Here is a 19,358-nt window from a genome sequence, read left to right as displayed (position 1 = left end):
AACAGTAGAGGTAAGAAGAATACCACCCACAGCAGCAGCAACAGCATCTCATGGAGTAGAGGGGAGGCCCAAGCGAGGTTGAAGAACTTTCCTACCCATTGCACTGGGCAGTATAGCATAGTGTCCAGGCCTATAAGCATTTCAAGGGCCTGAAAAACAGTTTCTTGCCTGAAAAAGAAAAGAAAGTATTGGGCTCACAACACAAACGAAGAAAAAAAAAAAGGAAAAACCAGAATTCACAAATTTTGAATTAAATATCTAAAGATAATATCAAGTCAAGCAGTCAATTGCTGCTAAACCTTCACTCAGTTATATGGGAATATCTTTGATGAGAAATGGCTGCCTTTTAATATGTTTTATATGACATGGGATGGAACCAACAAAAGAAGAGGGGCTGAGTGGTGCTCTTATAACCCAGCCTCTGAAGACACCAGCTGGGGTTATCCTCTGCAGCTTTTCCAGACTTCTTCAGCCCTAGGCCATATACAGGAGGCTTCTTTCTTCCCCAGAGCCATATCTAATTATGGCAATTCCATAAGAGGCCTGATCAAAATGGCCAAACATATTTACTTCCAGTTTATCACTCACACTACTTTCCCCTCAGCATATAATAGTTCTCTCCCCTTCTTGATCCCTCTCTTTTTCCCCACTGGAGGAAAAATTATATCCAATAACATTCCAGTCAATAACATTGACTTCAGGTTTCAGAAGGACCTAAGGAGCTATAACTAATTAGCCTGGCAAATTTAAGATTTATGTCAACCAAATATAAAGGGAGAACATAGAGGGACAAAGGTTACACTACTAACAAATGACATTGAATGAACTGAAATCATGTAATACTCAGGAAAAGAAAACATAAGGTAAACATTAGAATTTACATTTCTATCAATATAAGATTCATTTAAAAGTAAAGTATCTTTCCTATGATTAGTTCTATATTTGATAATGAAAGATGATCATATCACTGATATATCAGATATGTCATGAAAAAGACTATAAAAATATGACTATATGATTCTAGTTTGTTTTAAACACCACTGTGTGTTTGTTCAAAGAATGAAAAAGTCTAAAAAAGTGAAGACAAAAATGTTTGCAACTGATAAGAGTTTTATTTGGGTGATTAGAATCGTTTTTCTAATTTTTCTATAATAAAGATATTATTGCTGTAAATTTTAAGTTAATGACAGGAAAAGTTATGGCCTAGTCTTCAAGAAACATTTTACTATGAGATACAGAGAACAGGATTAGTTTGAGGAGAAAATTAATGATGCTGAAGGTTTATACTCTGTCAGCAAATGGGTTTTTGAAGAGAAATTTAGTAAGCTTCAGAAAATTCTGGATCCATTTTCTAGCTCATCCATGTGCCATTTGTGCATATTGGGCAAATTACTCTGAGAGTTTATTCATCTTGATCTAAAATTTTCCCAGAACTAACACTCTTTGACTTCACATTTCTAGCTCTCTGGTAACTAGCAATTTGGATAGCTCTTTCCTTTTCCCTACCAGGTATAGCCTGAAATTCACAAATTTATTATTTAAACCATGTATCCATCCAACCATTCATCTGTTAAACTAACATTTATTGGCAAGCTGTTATGCTCCTGGAACTTAGCTGAACCATCCTTTATGATTTCTTGATAGCCTGAATCTTGTTTTCTAGGTTTCTGAAGTTTTTACAGGTTCACACCTTTTTCTGTAGTTTATACTTAAAATCAACTTTGTACATGTATAAAATCACTATTTCATGTTTTCTTTCCTTGAGTCTCTTAACTATGTTGCTGTATCATCTTATGCTGAATAAATCTGATGAAAATGTGATTTTACTTTCCCTTTATAAGTAACTTTGTCTTTATGCCTAGATGTCCAAAGAGTTTTTTCTTTCTTATCCAGTTTTACTAGATTATATCTTAGTGTTTACAATTATGAGTTCATTTTCTAAGGTTATTGGGGTGATATTTCAATTTAGATGTTCCAATTTTTTAAAAGAAGATCTTGCATTATGGATTTTTGTATTGTCTTATTCTACTGCTTTCATCTTCTTCTTCCAATATAAATTATGCTTATGTTGGATCTTCTTTTCCTATCTTCTGTAGCTCTCATTTTTCTCTTGAATTCTTTCTCTTTCTTTCCTTTTTCTTTCTTTCTTGCTCTTTCTTTCTTTCTTTCTTTCTTTCTTTCTTTCTTTCTTTCTTTCTTTCTTTCTTTCTCTTTTTTCTTTCTTCCTTCTCTTCATTTGTAAACTGTATTTCCCAATTTCTATTTCTGACAATGGTAGACTAGGTTGTCTCAGAACAATGTGAAATTATTTGAAGAATCCTCACTCAGGCAGTGAGGATATATGGGGACTTGATCCAGAAAATAAGGAAATCTGAGAAGAGTGCATGAAAAGATGAGAATTTGAGAAAAACTTTTCATAGGTTCCAGGGGTTGAGAGAAAATTAGAGTTTAAAGCCTTGTACGAAAGATGGGAATCTATAAATTTCAACTGGGACCAAAAAGTAAGAGTAAGCTGGAAATAGACCAGCCCTCACGACTTGAGCCCAGTTCTGAATCTTGATTTCTCAATTAAGCCGCCTCATTTCTTAATTTCCTAATTATAGTGTACGCTGTTCTTTCACAGTTTTTTTTATTGTTTTCTTAAGTTCTTCTAGATAATTCTATTATTTAGTTTTCATCTGCTTTTTGTTATATGTTTTTTAGAATACATTAATTATCCAGTTTCATCATGTAGTCCATTTTTAAAATAGTAGTATATTTAGTGCTTGACAATATTCTTTTTCTGTTGTTCATGTATAAACAAATCCAAGTGTTCCATGTCTTTAAAAAGTGATTTCTTTGTAGGGGATTGAGATGCACTAGGGTAGCTTTCCTACCTCTTCTGCTTGAGAGCTTTCTCCTCTATTTTTTATTACAAATAATATAGGTAGATAGAGATACAAATAAATATATAAATGACCTCTCTGTGTAGTCATACCCACTTTCTGAGATCTGCCATCTTTGGAATCCTACCTTTCCCCAAAGTGTTAGATCCTTTTCTCCCCTCTGTCCTAAGCGTTCCTGTCCTACTCAATTTGAATTCTCTTCACAGGACCATTTTCCAAAAGGCAAGAATGTTATTAGATATTTCTGAGTTCTTTGAGCATTTGAGCCACAGCAGTACCTTCTGATCTCTCCATAGTGCCTGAGTATGTAGCTGTGCTCTTCTTATTCCACTCACCCACAATTGGAGCCTGGAATCTTCTTCTCTTCACTGTTATTCTCACAATATTCAACTTGCTGAGAATTCCATTCCAGGAGGGACTCTCTCTCCTTTGGAGTATATCTTGGCAACTGCTGAAAGTTTTCTCTATCTGAAAGTAGAATGTTCCTATGAAAGCTTTCATAACCAAAATGCCATTAAGTGAGGAAGTAATTACCATTACCTATATGGAAAACTTTTTAGAGTTCCCAGATCTAAAAAATAATCTCTCTTAGACTTTTCTGATACCTTAGGACACATCTTGGTAATGAACGCACAAAATAGAAATAAAGCACAGACGCTAGTGGATACAATTCAATGCTATGGCAGCATGATGCTGAGATGCTGAGAGTAGTTCCACGGAAGGAGCCTGGAGGTGCCACTCTTTCTGATCTGGGTATTCACTTCTCTATAAACACTGAACGCTATTTTTGCTTTTTTTACCTATCTTCATAAAAGTGAAAACCCTCTTGGGCTTTCTCTTAGTTAGCAAAAAATAGGTACTAAAGTAGGTCTTTTGTACAAGTGAGATGGCCTAACATAAAGTTCCTAAAAGCAGGGGAAATCTGCATTCCAGTGTTCATAGAACCTTTAAAACTCTCTTTTTCTCCTCTCCACTACCTCTGCATAGCTGCTAAGCCTACACATGTCCTATATGCATCCTGTATTGTCTGTGGTCTGGGTAAGGCAAAGGATAATCTCAAAGGATATTCTGAGGTCCATGGGGATGTTTTATTAGTTTTTTGGAGGATATTGTACATTTTTCTTTTGTTATTTTATTTATTATGTTTTTAGGAAGGAATTAGAGAAATTTAAAAACTATGCATCATGAACTTGCCCTGACCTGAAGTCAACATGGGCTTACTTTTAAATCATGATACTATCAATCAAGGCAACATAACACCAATTCTTCATTATTCCAGTGTCTTGACTGGGTTCTAAGATGACAGTTACTTCCAAAGTAGTTTCTGCTCAACTTTATTAAGTGTTTATTAGCTTCCCTAAAAGTATTCTTTTGTAAATATAATCAGCCTCTATCTTGTCCACATTCTGGTATTGCTTTCATTTTCCTCACAAACTTCTATTCAAATTATAGATTCCATCATTAGCTAGCCTCAGATAGAGTATGTACACATACATTCTGAACAATTTATTCAATCAATGATATCTTTTTTTTTTTTTTTTTTTTTTTTTAATCAGGCTTCATTTGAGAACTTTCTTATGCTCCAGTTGCTGTATTTTCCTCCTGGGCATGTTTCAAATTGTTCTTTATATTTCAGGAGCTTCAGTCAGAATGCCCCCTTTAATGTTCAGAGGACTTACTAAGTCAAAAATGGTTTCCTCAAGTTCATATTGTATTAAGTTTGCAGTAATTCCTTCCACATTAAAATTGGCACATTTAAGCCTATTGCCCTCACATTGCTAGAACTGCCTGCCACATTTCTCTGATTAATAGAAGAAAATTACTATATTTCTCTGCAATTTTGTAGACTCTCTCCACTTTTCAGAATGTGTTAAAATGCCCCCTTTCCTTTTCTCTAAAGAAATGAGATTAAATGGGGAATAGGAGAGGGGTGAGTAGCCTCAAGCTGCCAACGATCTACTGTAGGGTTCTGTAGTTGACTCCGGTTTAGTTCAATCAACATTCCAACCTTCCATAAATACCTATGTGCTAAGTTTTGTGTTGAACAGAAAAGATAACTAAGATATTACCCTCCAAGGGAGCATTAGAATTAGATGTAGATTAGAATCCTTATCTATATTAATAGGTGACTTGAGTTAGCTATTTGATTTCTCTGAGCCCCAATTTCCTTATCTCAGTGTAAATCCTAGGGATCCCTGGGTGGCGCAGCGGTTTGGCGCCTGCCTTTGGCCCGGGGCGCGATCCTGGAGACCCGGGATCGAATCCCACGTCGGGTTCCCGGTGCATGGAGCCTGCTTCTCCCTCTGCCTGTGTCTCTGCCTCTCTCTCTCTCTCTGTGTGACTATCAAATAAAAAAATTAAAAAAAAAAAAAATTTAATAAATCCTACATGATATAGCTATTGTGAAAATTTAACACATATATAATATTTTACATCATGCATATTTATATATTATATACATACATATATCTGTATATATGTGTACATATATATAATTTTTATAGCAGCTGTATCATGTAGGAATTTTATATATAGGTATGTATATGGCCAGCAGTGTTCAATAAATGTTTGTTCCTTTTGGATGATGTTACAATCTACTTGCAATTTGTTTTTTGTTTTTTTTTCTACTTGTAATTTGATAAAATTTCTTCCATTTTACTTCTCCAACCACACAAAATGGCTGTTATATAGCCTATTGATTTTCTTAACAAAATGAATTAAACTTTATTATGTTCTATGATGTTTTAAGATTCCTCTGATCTCAAGTTGTATGATATTTGTGAAATGTACTGGAATGACCAGCAAGGTTCTTGATCTGAGGTCATAGGCTCCTAAGGGGTTCAGGGAGTTTTTTAATCTTCTGAAACTGCATGCAAATTGAATGTGTCCATGACTTAGTCATTTTTGGAAGGAGGCAGTTCATTGCTACCATCAGATTTTTAATGGGACTGAGAAAAAACAAAAAACAAAAAGCCAACAATCATGAGAGTGTTATAAAATCACAGCTGGGACTCATAATACATTACTTCAGGAGTCAGACACTATCTATGTAATTTCCTTTTTATAATGCTTAGCACAGAGTGAGAAAGAGTTAAGAACTTAAACTTCTCTTTTAATGAAAATAATAATGGTATTCCTTTCTCTACCAGGAGGGGCATATATAAAAGATATAAAAACAAGAAATGAAAAATAAAAAGGAAGGGATTGAAAGGAGGCAGACCAAACAATGAGGGCAGTGAAAGAGCAGGAAGCAAAGAAAAAGAAGAGAAAAAGAACCCCTGCCACCTTACCCTCCCCCATCTCCCAAACACACACAAATGAAAACAGAAGAAGGAAAGGGGGAGGAGGAAAGAGATAGATGGGAAGAACATAGAAATGCAAAGCAATTGAGAGAAATGAAAAAAAAGTGATTTTCTGTCAGAAAGGTTATTTTGTTCCCTTCCCAACTGCATCCCTCTCCACCAATAATGTCTTCAAAGCAAAGGCTTCCTAAAGATCTAGTAGAAAAAGAAGTTTTGCAGACTGAATGAAGGTCAATTGAACTAATTTTAGTTCAATTTGATCATAATGCCTTTTGCAAGTCACTGTTTTACCTGAATTTTCCTAACCTACAACATCTAGATAGTTGATGCTAGTAAGTTAGAAAAGGTCTCCTATATCCATGTGAGCTGTATCCCAAAAATTCATTTTAAGGTAATCCAATCTGAAGAATGCATTTTTCTACAGAGATACTGTTAAAAGATTATTATATTTCACAAAAACATATTTAAAATAAAGCGGAAGAAAAGGGAATTGGCCTTTAAGTCATTGGCTGGGTAAAATGGAGCACAACATCTCTCCTCATTTCTTTTTTCACACTCTAGGGAGCTTTATACTCACCCATGTTGTTAGGTTGGGGGCTATGTCTGCACTTAAAAGTCAGTGATAGTATAAAAGGCCATTGGCACATGAGAAGCAAAACTAGCTAAATTTCCTGATGCCTATTCCTTCTTTCAACTCCTTTCTGTCCCACATGTGTATCTTTCTTGCTCCCATTATTTTTCCACATTATATTGGGCACAAATTCTACTTTCCTCATAGAACTGGAGTTCTGATTCTCCTGAACTCTGGAAGACTCTAATGTTTCTGTATACCACCTTCACCTTTCATTTAGATCTGTCAGGCTTCAACTATAAAGGTGGTATACAGAAACATACCACACAATGGTATAACAGATTGAGAGTCTGAATTATTTGCAAGGAGAGTATTAGTCAAGAAGACTTAGAACTAAAGTTCTGTTGACATGTGGCCATCCTCAACACAGAGCTTCAAATCTCAGAAATAGTTGCTTCTATTTTTAGAGGGTCATATTAATTCATAGACTCACAAGGCTCTAACCACTGGGGGAAAAAAGACTTAGAAATCACTTATTCCAACTCTTTGTTCTTTAGAGATAATTACTGATTGGATGAAGATCATTTATGCACATTTCAGTATAGAGATCTTTATAGAGAGTATCTTTGTTGATTAATATTTGCTACTAGGGGACTAAAAATGTGGCAGTAAATTGAAACATATGTTGAAAGGATACTTCCTTTTAAAATCTTTACCCAATCCACTTATGTCATTATTATACTTGTTTGTAAAAATAGCTACCATTTATTGAATACTTGAATATGGTAGGCCCTTTACAAATATCCTCTCATCTCACTTAACCAACACAATCACTCTGAAAGATGGGCATCATTACTTCTTGTTTATAGGTATGAACCATGAGGCTCAAAAAGCAGCTAGTAAGTGACAGAGCAAGGATTGGAATACATTTTGTCTAATATCTACTACCCTATCAGATTGTATCACCATGGAAATATTTGGAAAATATACCAGGAAAATCTTTTGAGGTTGATTCCTATAAATGAGAAGAGGAGGAAGCAGCATTGTACAGAGGAAGAAGCTGGGCTATGTGTAGTCTTTCTATGGGGAACTCTGATGTTGTAATGGCTCTAAAGAATACTACAGGTCGAAGTTGGGAGGCTGAGTTTCTATACCATTATGTTGATCAGTCATTGCGTGTGGGTGCCCTGAAAGGAGTCATGACCTTGAGTTAAGTCAGGTGCCTGCACCTGAGAGGGCTGTCTGCGGCAGCACTCCCAACAGCTAGGGGAATAAATCTTTCAGTCCTGAAGAGGGGATCAGAACCATACATCACAGCCCTTTGTGATGTTTTGTGCCTTTGATCATTTGTACAGTATCATTTTTATTATTTAAGATGTCTGGGTGAGTCATCATGAAATGTCCCAAGAATGCCTCAGCCTGATGAAGATAACCTTGCCTGTCAACTCATTTCCTTTAGACCCCCAAGACCCTCAGTAGAAGACAAAAGTGTTTAGTTAGTTAGAGCTCAAGGAGTTGGGCTTATGTTTTTTCTGTGAGGGCAACAAGAATCACAGAAGTCAATGAGAGAAAATAGCCAGATAACTGAAAAACAGGAGGCAGGTTAGGAAGAACCTCAGACCAGGTTGTGCCCATCCGTGTGAGAGGATGTGATCCTTGTACAAGCAGCCATGGGACTAAATAAAGCCCTTTTGTAGGCTAGATTTAGCCCAAAGGCTGTAGCTTGCTAACAGTGGGTTTTTTAAATTAGCATTAAAAATGCAGGTCTAGGAATCTGTTTGGTTTCATTTGCATTTAACACCATAAGATTTCTATCTGTGTGACCTTGAGCAATATCACAAAGCCCTCTCTGTCTCAATATTCATCTGTTAAGTGGGTTATAGTACCTTACAGCATTGTTTAGAGTAGGGGATAGTCCCAATTAAACATCCAGTAAGTAGTCTGGCACTCATCAGATATTCAGTAAGCAAATTTGGAATTGTTACTGTTGTTAAATTTGTTATCATACTGAGTTAATTGAATATTTTCTGCCAAAGCCACTATTAGCCTAAATTTCAGAGGCAAGTGAATAGTAGAATAATTTAATAATTTAATTTAAATGAGTTGTTAAAATTGTAAAGCAATAATCAAGGAAAAGATAGTATTAAGTATTCTATTCCTGCAACTTTCCTGTAAAATCTGAAATTATGTCAAAATAAAAACTGAAAATTAAAAAAAATAAAGCTCTTTAACTTACTTTGCTGGGATTATTTGGGAGAGAAGTATGCTCTGAGACCCTTAACTATTTCTATATTTCTATATTGCTTGGCTTGATGTAATTATACCCTTTCAGTTTATCCCTTTATTTTTGTGAAAACATCACTCTATTTCAGTCATGGTATGAGAATAAGAAAAAAAGTCTGTCCATATTTGGATTAGAAAGAAAAGGGGAACACTGTATCCATGAGGTGCAGATAAGATGCAAGCAGGGGAAATCAAAGTGAGCAATCTTCAAGAATGAGGTGAAATTGCAGGAAAAAAGACTCCAAAAAAGCATATACTGCTATATTTTTTCTCTTTTCCTTCCTGGAGATATTTCTTTCCTGGAGAAAATGAGTATTTATGAGCACCTACTGTATGCTATGCACAGTATTAGGTGCTTTCCCATTTTATCTTACACATAAGATAAAAGGACATTGGGAAAAATATTATTGTCATTTTACAATGAGAAAAATCGAGGCTCAGAGAGAATAGTTAGGTTTCCCAAAATCACACAGTGAGGGAATCACACAGTGAGGGATCTGGGGAGAGAATGTAGCATGGGTTTAGAATCAGAAACAATTGGGTTAATTGTCTATCAATGAGTGAATGGATACATAAGTAGCAGTATTTCCTTATAATGGAACACTATATCAGCAATAACAAGGAATGAACTATTGATCAACAAAACAACATGGTTTAATTTCAATGTAATTATACTGGGTGAAAAAAAGTCAGATAAAAAAGAACAGACATTGTATGATTCCATTTATAGAACTCTAGAAAATGCAAACTAATCTATAGTGACAGAAATCAGGTGAGTGGTTGCTTAGATATGAGGAGGGGTGGGAAGTAGTAGGAGAAAATTTTGGAAGGGGAATGATAGCTATGTTTAATATCTTGATTGTGGTTATGTTTATATACGTCAAAACATCATATTATACATCTTACATATATATTATTGCATGTCAATTATACCTTAATAAAGCATTAAAAAAAAACTGGAGTGGAATCCTTTTTACTATTTACAAGGGCTTAATCTCTGAGACTAGTACCTTCATTAGTTGATAATGACTCCTCAGAGAGTTGGCATGAAGATTAAAATAAATCAGTGAGGTTGTTTAATATAGTGCCTAATATAATATTAAGCGAGAAGTTATACAAGTCCTAGACTCTGAGTTCTTCCTTCTTAGAGCTTTCTCCACTTCAATTAGTAATGCTAGTCATTGTTATTTTTATTTATAGCTAATTTGAACACATCGGTCTTAATCTAAAGCACAAGATCTTTCTGCTTCACCACACCAAACCATGACAAATTTTATAATTTGAGTTCACTGACATCATCTCCTGATGGAGGACCAGGCCAGAGTCTTCTGCAAAAAACGCTGTTTTGTCTTAGGGCCAATAGTTTGTCCAAATTGTTGCTATTGTACTCTTTAGCCCCAGAATTTTTTAGTTCCTTTTTATAATTCTATTTCTTTATTGCTAATTTTGTTTATACATCTTTTGCCTCATTTCCTTTAGTTCTTTGTCCAGGTTTTTTGTTTCTGTTTTTGTTTCTTTGAGCATATTTAAGCATAGGTTGTTTTCAAATCTTTGTCTAATAACTTCAATGTCAGGGCTTCCTCACAAATGGCTTCATTCCTTTAAATAAGCCATTCTTTCTTGTTTCTTTGTATGCCTTGTAATTTTTTTTTTTTTTGGGGGGGGTAGAACTGACATTTGACTATTGTAATGTAACTGCAAGTCAGATTCTTCCTCTTTCACAACCTATAGATTTAATGTCCTTTCCAAACTATTATTGCAAAGACCGTATTCCTTGTTACATGTGGTCACTGAAGTCTCTGTTCCTCAGTTTGTGCTCAGCAAGGGTTGTGATAGAAATACCCTTGAATGCTAGAAACTTCCCAGTCTTTGCAAATTGGCTCTGAGCCTGGGCCCCCCTTCAACTTGCCAGTTTTCACTGTGCCAAGGGATGAGCGCAAGGTGAAAACAGGGTTTTCTTGAGTGTTTTTGGAGTATGTCTTGCCCTGAGCATGCACATGGCTTTCCAAATTCCATTTATATAGTTACTTTTGAATGTCTAAATTTCCCAAAGAAACTCTACCCAGCTTTTGTCTTAGGCAGTCTATTGTGTTTCAACTGTAATCTCTGCCTTGTTAATTAATTAACAAGGCAGATTTGCAGCATTTTCAAGCCTTTTTATCGGAGTTCTGAGATAAAATAGGACAGAATACCTTGTATCAGAGCTACCTTATATTAGTCTGCTTTGGATGCCACATCAAAATATCATGGTATAGATTACTCAGACACCAGAAATTTATTTCTTACACTTCTAGAAGATAGAAAGTCCAAAAATCAAGGCACCAACCAAGTCAGTTTCTGATGGAAGATGATTTCTGGTTTGCAGACAACTGCCTTCTCACTGTGTCCTCACATGATGGAAAGAATGAGCTCTAGTGTCTATTCTCACAAGGGCTCTAGCTCTACTAAATGAGGGTCTTATCCTTAGGGCCTCATTTAACTTTTATTACCTCCTTATAAGCCCTAGAATCACATTGGGGATTAAGGCCTGAATATATGAATTCTGGAAGGCATAATTCAGTCCATAGCACCCCCAGATAGATTAGAACAGGCCTCACAGTAATCTCTAAACAAGGTCTATTTGCTCCATTCAGAACCAGGGAAAGAGTGGCACACTGAGAACAAGGGCAGCTGCCATTTTTTGGTTGCTACACTCTAAGACTCTGCCTCTTTATGACTGCATTGGCCTTATGACTGTTGCCCTTTTAATACTACTGACATTACAAGACTGTCTCCATGCAGAGAAAAGGGTAGAGTGAACTACCTACTCTGCCATCATGCTCTTCTTATTCAAAAGACTGTAATTTTTGCGTGTTTTTCATAAGCTTTATGTTAATCTTCAGACCAAAGATTTCACAATGCTTTTTACTTTTTTAAGTGATTTTAAAGGTTTTTTGTTTTATTTTTTTATTTTTTTATTCATGATAGACACAGAGAGAGAGAGACAGAGAGAGAGAGGCAGAGACACAGGCAGAGGGAGAAGCAGGCCCGACGTGGGACTCGATCCCAGGACCCCAGGATCGTGCCCTGGGCCAAAGGCAGGTGCCAAACCACTGAGCCACCCAGGGATCCCCTTTTCACTTCTTATAAATGAAAAGAACTATTTAGATTTCTCTTAAATACAATGAGATTTATTAGAAATGTATTTTAAAGAATGGAAAAAATTAACCACTTAAACTAACAACAGCAAAGTATAATTTAATAGGAGAATATAGTGTAGGGATCCATGGAACTCAAAAGCAGGCAGGCCACTCTCAGTATGGGAGCCATAGGAAATCTGTGCAAAGCTAGAAAATGACTCTCCCCTTTCTGTTTCTATCTCTCTCTGGGAATACCACAGCTTGGGGCCACTATTCTCAAAGAGTTTGCTTCATTTCTGTCTTTCTCTTTTTTTTTTTTTTTTTTTTCTGTCTTTCTCTTTACAGAGTAGATTCCCTTATCTTGGGTTTACACATCTGGGTCACAAGTCCATGTCTAGAATATAGTTTCAGTGTTAACAGATAGGAACTAGGATTTCTCTCCCAGTTCCAAATTCCCAGAAGAGACTCTGATTGATTCAAATTCCTCTGAGGATCAAAGTCTATGACCAGGAAGGGGGAAGTGTTCTCACATAAACAGTACTCTGGAGACTCAATCTGTAGATGAAAATTATAGAAAAGGGGATGAGGAAGAGGGTGCTTCTCAATGGATGATGGCCATAAAACCCAACCCAAAGTATCGACCACAATTAATTTTTAGATTTGCATACACTTAAATACAATTTAAAAGAAATGAGGAGAAAAAAAAGGTGCCACAATATGCAGCTAAGATTTGTAAGTCAGTTCTTTACAATAAAACAAGTAGCATACACTCTTATAATTTACTGCTTAGGGATTTTAAACTAAAGCTAGCTTCACCTATTCCATTTACAGCAAACGTTTTCTGCTTTTATTGAACCACAAGGGAAAACAATTAAGGAATATTCTGATTTGTATTCCAGGGAACTAGAGAAACTCAGGGTAAGTAATCCCAGAGAGCCCAATCTCATAAATTGAGAATCTTTCTCTAGATGACACAAGTTCCTCAGTGCAACCGTGGTAGTCTCTGCTTCCAAGCTAATATGTGGCGAGTCATGCTGAGTCCTCTTCTCTTCAGGTTAAAAGTATTTCCTTTTTTTTTTTTTTTTTCTTATCTCCCCTCTTCTCTGTTCTCCACCTTTATCCCCTTTACATGTCAACCAACTTAGAAAATAACATTAGTGTTTCCATCTGTCTCAAAATCTTGGTAGATTTTGTGATGATATAGCTACAAGGAATAAAAATTGTTTGCAAATGCTCTTTTAGTTTCTGTTGGATGAAAATACTTTATCTTGGCAGGTTATCTTCAATATGAAATTAGAAGCCCTACCATCACCAGAAAATAAAGATCTGTCCTTTTTTTCCTAGAATTTTTCTTCTTCCTATTCAAGTTAATAAAGATGGTAGGTAGCAGGAATCATCAACTACAAATAACCTGATGAATACTTAAGCAAGTAGTTTCAGCTGATGTGGGGTCATACTGAATATCAGAAAGAAAGAAAGAACAATACAATAAAACCAGGGAGTTTGGATAATTCATCCATTACATAATCAGGGCTTGAATCTTACACTAAAGCTCTATCTTACTCATCCTCATTTATTTATCTCTGAGCTCATCCACACCACCAAACTGTGCATTGTCAATAATTGCATCTCTGGTGTTCCATTAAATAAAGACTTCCCTATGTGCCCAAGTTTTCCTCTCTGAAAGAGAAAGACATATATTCTATAATTTATTTTCTTCCTGTTGGCTGCAATTTTGCTCTAGGATAAACTCTTAGACTCAGACCAAATTATTGGTTAAATGTATGTTTATTACAAAGTATGCTTAACTACCACTGTTGCCACAAAGAGGGGCACACACCCAACTGCAATTACAAATTAATTCATGAAAAGGAAAAGGAAGCAGTCATAATTATGTATTCCTTTTAAAGTGCAATAAATTTTCAACAGGCTAATAAAATGAGATCTGACATATAATAACCTACCATCCTACCATACTCTTAAATCTTAACTGCTTGCTATGAATGATGCTAGTATTTTACAAAGGTACACAGTAAAGTCAGTAATGAGTTATCACCTCTTGAAAGAAAGCTCTTCATGGTGTATACACCTTAAATATTTAATACTTAATTGCTTAAAAATAAAATAGATCTCAGAGCCTAATGAAATTAAAAGAATGTCAATGCTTTTCAATTACACTTTCACCTATAATCTGATTAACCACCTTTTGAGGTAGGCTGGGATTATTTCCCCCAATTTACAGATAGAGAAATTGAGATTTAGAAAATTTGGATGACTTGCCATGGGCCATTCAGCTAGTCAGTGAAAAAATTGGGAGCATTATCCAGATCTCAAGGGTTCCACTGCTCTATTCACTATATGTTTCCTCCAGAATTGTCGACATTTATAGTAAGATTCACAATGATTTCTCTATGATCGCATCAGAAAACCCTTATAGAATACAGGTGTCAGGGAGCAAAGACAATACTAGCAATGTATGCTATTCTTCAAAGTGAAAAAAACATATTTCACTTCACCGGTTTGTTCATTCAAACAAGAAATCATTAAACACCTACATTAAATGCCAGCCATTGTTCTAGGTTCTATTATACCCACCTGTATTAGTTTTCTTTGCTGCGTAACAAATTATCCCAAAATTTAATGGCTTAAAGCAACAAACCTGTATTATCTTACAGTTTCTATGGGCCAGGAATTTGGGAGATTTTTTTTTAAAGATTTTATTTATTTATTCATGAGAGACACACACACACACAGAGACAGAGAGGCAGAGACACGGGCAGAGAGAGAAGCAGGCTCCATGCAGGGAACCCGATGCAGGACTTGATCCTGGGACTCCAGGATCACGCCCCGGGCCAAAGGCAGGTGCTAAACCGCTGAGCCACCCAAGGATCCCTGGGAGCAGATTAATGGAGTGTTTCTGGCTCAGGATCTCTCTGAAGGTCAGTATAGATGTTGACGAGGGATGCAGTCATCTGGAGACTTGACTAGGGCTGAAACATCTGTTCCCAAGTTCACTCACACGGCTGTTGTTAAGAGTTGTTGGTTCCTCACTGGCTGTTGGTGGGAAGTCTTAACTACTTATAATGTGGGCATCTCTATAAAGTTGCCTGAGAGTCTTTATGACTTGACAACCATCTTTCCCTAGCAAGCAGTCCCAGAGAAAGAAGAAAACTGGCATATGTTTTATAATCTCCTCTAAGAAGTTACACTGCATCACTTCTACATCTTATTCATGAGACAAAGTCACTAAACACAGTCCAGACTCAAGGTAAGAGGGATTAAGTCCCACTGTTTGAGGGAAGAAACATCAAAGAACTTGTGGACATATTTTAAAACCACTATATCAAAAAAAATAAAAATAAAAAAATAAAACCACTATATCAGTGACTGTAATTTTATATACAGAATTTAATCTAATTATTACAAAATGATTTGTTAATCTCATAACATTTGGATAAAATTTTTTCTTTTTTTTTACATTTGGGTAATTAAAGGGAAACCAAGTGTATTAGAGAGTGGTTTTTTGTGGTTGTTTCCATTTTGTGTCCCCATTTTCATTTTATTCTATTAAAAAATTCTACATACAACGCTAAGTAAATGCTGGCTTGTCCTATCTTGCTGTGTTATTAGGAGTTGCATTCATTGCTTATGACAGAAAACCCAAGTAACAAAACCTTAAATAGGAGGGATTTATTCTCCCTTACATAACAATAAATCCAGAAATGGATGGTCCAGAGCCAATTAGCTGGCCTTCCAGAGCAAACACAAACCCTGGCACCTCTGGCTTCCTACGCTATTAATATTTGTGGGGCTTTGGTTATTATGGTTGAAATATGGCTGCTCCACTTCTAGCATCATGCACTGTTTCAGGTGAGAAAAAAAATGGGTACAGGTCTAATGGTTAAAAGGACATTTCTTCCATAGAGCTTTGAGCCTCTCCTAAAAATACCCATTTTCATTTTATTGATCAGTCACACAGCCAGCCATGGCTTACAGAAATCTGGAGAAGTAAATATTTTTAACTAGACTACACTGTCACCCTGAAAAAAAAATCAGAGTTCTGCTAGTAAGGAAGAAAGGATTTTGGTTTAAACAGCTAGCAGTGTTTACCACCCTGCTTCCAAGAAGCCTCAACACACAATATTCTGCTTCAACAAGTTTTGACACACATTACTGAAACACCACACCAGACAAATATACTGTCCAAGATTTATCTGTGTTTCAAACGGGAGAATCTAGTCATTTTGAATCCCATATATAAAGTATATTTTTCAAAGTAATCACAACTTTCTTTCTTCTAGTTGATAACATTGAAGAATTGGCTGACATTAATGTCACTTCTAGGAGACTATCCAAGTAGATAATCATATAGTTGTGCAAAAGTATGTGCATAAAGTTCATGAGTTGTTTATTATATTGAAATTTGGGGGAAAAAAACAAATAGCAATAGAATACTGGTTATATAAATGATAGTACATCCATGTATCTTTAAAAAATGATATTAATTATGATATACTGTTCAGTGAGAAACGAAATATATACATACTAAAATCCACTTTATGAAATATTGTATTTACATGTCTTTATGTGTTATTTTTTATATCTGAAAGAATGCAACATACACTCTTATAAATCGTTATCTGTGGATTATGGGATTTGGATAATTTTTTTTTTGCATTTGTTTGAATAACTATATATTCTTTTCATGAAAAAAAAACAGCTATTTTCAAATACCCAAAGGGTGGGAGGGGCTTACTTGATCTGGTTTTGTTCGTATCAATATTGTTTCCTGCCAGTAATTTTCTGAGTCATGCTGTCTCAGCTTCTCTTTGGAAGGGTTTCTTATCTTTGCTCAATGGAAAAAGCAAAGTTGTTCCTTACTCATTAAAAATTTCCGTAAAAAAAAAAAATAAAAAAAAAAAATAAAAAAATAAAAAAATTTCCATAAGATTAAAATGAGGTAAAGAATCTTGAGTTTATATTTGTTTTGCTTTCTATTTGGAACATTGTGATCTCTGGCGGGGTCTCCTTTCCCTGTTTTACAGTGGGTTGTGGAAGAGAAGGGGATGAGGCTGGGCAATTCACTATACACAAGTTGGAAGAAAGGGAAGAGGATACAGTTAAAGGATACAAGGAGAAAAGTCTAGAGGCATGCGCCAGGAAAAGAGCACTAACCTGAAGCCTATGAGTTTATCTTTCTGACCTCAGTTTCCTCATCTGAAAAATAAAAGGTTTATAAAAAAAATTTTTTTTAAGACTTTTATTTATTTCCTTGAGAGACAGAGAAAGCACGAGTGGGGGGAGGCCCGGAAAGAGAAGCAGCGCCCCCCCCACCCCCCGCCCCAGCATGGAGCTCCATGATCCCCAGGACCCCGGGATCAGGACCTGAGCCAAGGCAGATGCTAAATCAACTGAACCCACCCAGGATAAAAGGTTTAAGGATCACTAGATGCACTTAAATTCTTTTGGTAGATTCTCTTGGATCTGTTAGTGGCATATCATGGCAAACTACACTAGAGCTGAATCTAAACAAATTAAGGGAAAAAGAACAACAATAACTTATATTCATTGTTCATTATCTCTCCGAGGTGTGTTAAGTAACTTGCCAACGTTGCACAGCAAATAGGTGGAGGGACCGAGATTCCAGCCCAGAGCCCAAGCTCCTAAAGGTTATGCTGAAAGGCATTAAAAAAACAAACTAACTAACTAACAAAACGGACTAAGAAGGGCTTTTAAAAGAAGCAGGATGAGGGATCTCTGGGTGGCTTGGCGGTTAAGCTCCTGCCTTCAGCCCAGGGCATGATCCTGGAGTCCTGGGATCAAGTCCCACATCGGGCTCCCTGCATGGAGCCTGCTTCTCCCTCTGCCATGTGTCTCTCATGAATAAATAAGATCTTTTAAAAATAAATAAAAATAAAAGCAGCATCCTCAAGCGAAGGCCTTTCTCATCCTCAAGCTAAGGCCTTGTCGATGATGGTGAAAGCCAAGACCTTACTCCCACTTCCTGACTGTTGTGCGGTTGCCTCAATGGCTCACGGGCTCCTTTCTAGAATCCAAAAACCACTTTCTGATTCAAAGTCCTTTCGCCAGATAAAAGGAAGACGAGTTTTAGAAAGCCCCCGGCCGCTCTAGACTTGCCTGACGGCACCGCAGCGAAGGAATGAGAGAACCCAACCACGTGCACACAGGCCACCCCTTTCCGGTTCAGGCATCTGGTCACCCAGCTCCCGCTTGCGCACCTCACCTTCCTGTATTCCCTTTCAGTAAGGCCAGAGAGAGTACCTGGGGGGTGGGGAGTGGGGGACAGGAGAAAACGGAGTAGGCGGGCCAGGGTGAGAGCCTGTTCCTCACCCAGAGGCCCCTCAGGAACCTCCAGCCTCAGTCACTGCAGTTTCACTGCTTCAGAGTCTCTCGGGGTCCGGAAGCCAGCGCGAAAGCCCCACCGCCAAAGCAGGAAGCAAGAGGCCGGCAGCGCAGAGCCGCAAGCGGGCTGCGACTACCGCGCGAGGAAGACCCGGCTTCCCAGACCCCCTCGCAGAAGGGCGGGGCGTGAGCTCGGCGGCCAATCCCCGCGCCCGCACGTCGCCACGGCCCCGCCCCCGCCCGCCTCCCCTCGCCCCGCCCTTCCCCGGGGCTGGTGCGGCGGCGGAGACGTCAGCTCTAGGAGACCCCGGGGTGGCGGCTGCGCCGTCGGCGGGCCTCGGCCTGGACGCGCTGCGGGGAGGGGCGGAGCGAGCGGGCGGGACGGAGGGCGAGCTGGGCCCGCCTCGGCCGCCGCCGCCGCCGCCGCCGCCGCCGCCGCCGCCGCCGGGGAATAATCTGGGCGGCAGCGGGCGGCCCCCGCTAGCGGCCACGAGCCACTTCTGCGGGTGCCGGGAGGAGCTGCGGCTGCCGGTCTCGAGTCGTCCCCTCTCCGCCCCCCAGGAGGGGCGTGAGGAGCCGCGGCTGCTGTCAGGTACGGCCGGCGGAGGCGCCCTCCGCTGCGGGTCCAAGGTCTCGGCTCCCCCTCGCGCTCCCGGCCCGGAGCGTGCGCTGGGGGCGCGCAGCGGGGGAAGCAGACCCGGGCGCCGCCAAACAGGTGTCTCGGGGGGTCGCCGCCGGGGCTGGGGACTCGTGGGCTCCCGAGGGAGGCGTGGGGTACTTCCTGCTCCCGGCGCCTCTGCGAACCGCCTGGGGGCCGCCCGCCCACCGGGCCGCT

The 19,358-nt window shown here is 38.2% G+C and overlaps 1 protein-coding gene and 1 long non-coding RNA gene across 5 annotated transcripts in view; one reads left to right on the top strand and one right to left on the bottom strand.

The window, feature by feature from the left end:
- LOC144288863 (uncharacterized) overlaps positions 1 to 18,699 on the bottom strand; it is a 29,521-nt gene extending 10,822 nt beyond the window's left edge. The window contains exons 1-3 of one of the 3 annotated variants that reach the window (XR_013356882.1): positions 18,443 to 18,699; positions 17,336 to 17,377; positions 3,221 to 3,353 (exon numbers count right to left, since the gene is read on the bottom strand). This is a non-coding gene — a long non-coding RNA (uncharacterized LOC144288863). The remainder of the gene's footprint in view (positions 1 to 3,220; positions 3,354 to 17,335; positions 17,378 to 18,442) is intronic. The other 2 variants (XR_013356881.1, XR_013356883.1) reach the window with 2 other exon arrangements.
- A 202-nt stretch (positions 18,700 to 18,901) lies between these two features.
- C1GALT1 (core 1 synthase, glycoprotein-N-acetylgalactosamine 3-beta-galactosyltransferase 1) overlaps positions 18,902 to 19,358 on the top strand; it is a 38,202-nt gene continuing 37,745 nt past the window's right edge. For both annotated transcript variants that reach the window (XM_077856808.1, XM_077856805.1), the window contains exon 1: positions 18,902 to 19,115. The gene's annotated coding sequence lies outside the window, so the exon portion shown is untranslated. The remainder of the gene's footprint in view (positions 19,116 to 19,358) is intronic.

The sequence above is a fragment of the Canis aureus genome, chromosome 18, assembly GCF_053574225.1.
Source record: "Canis aureus isolate CA01 chromosome 18, VMU_Caureus_v.1.0, whole genome shotgun sequence".
NCBI classification, from domain to species: Eukaryota; Metazoa; Chordata; class Mammalia; order Carnivora; family Canidae; genus Canis; species Canis aureus.
Note: the sequence above shows the minus strand (reverse complement) of the source record. Positions and strands in the feature narration are given on the sequence as shown.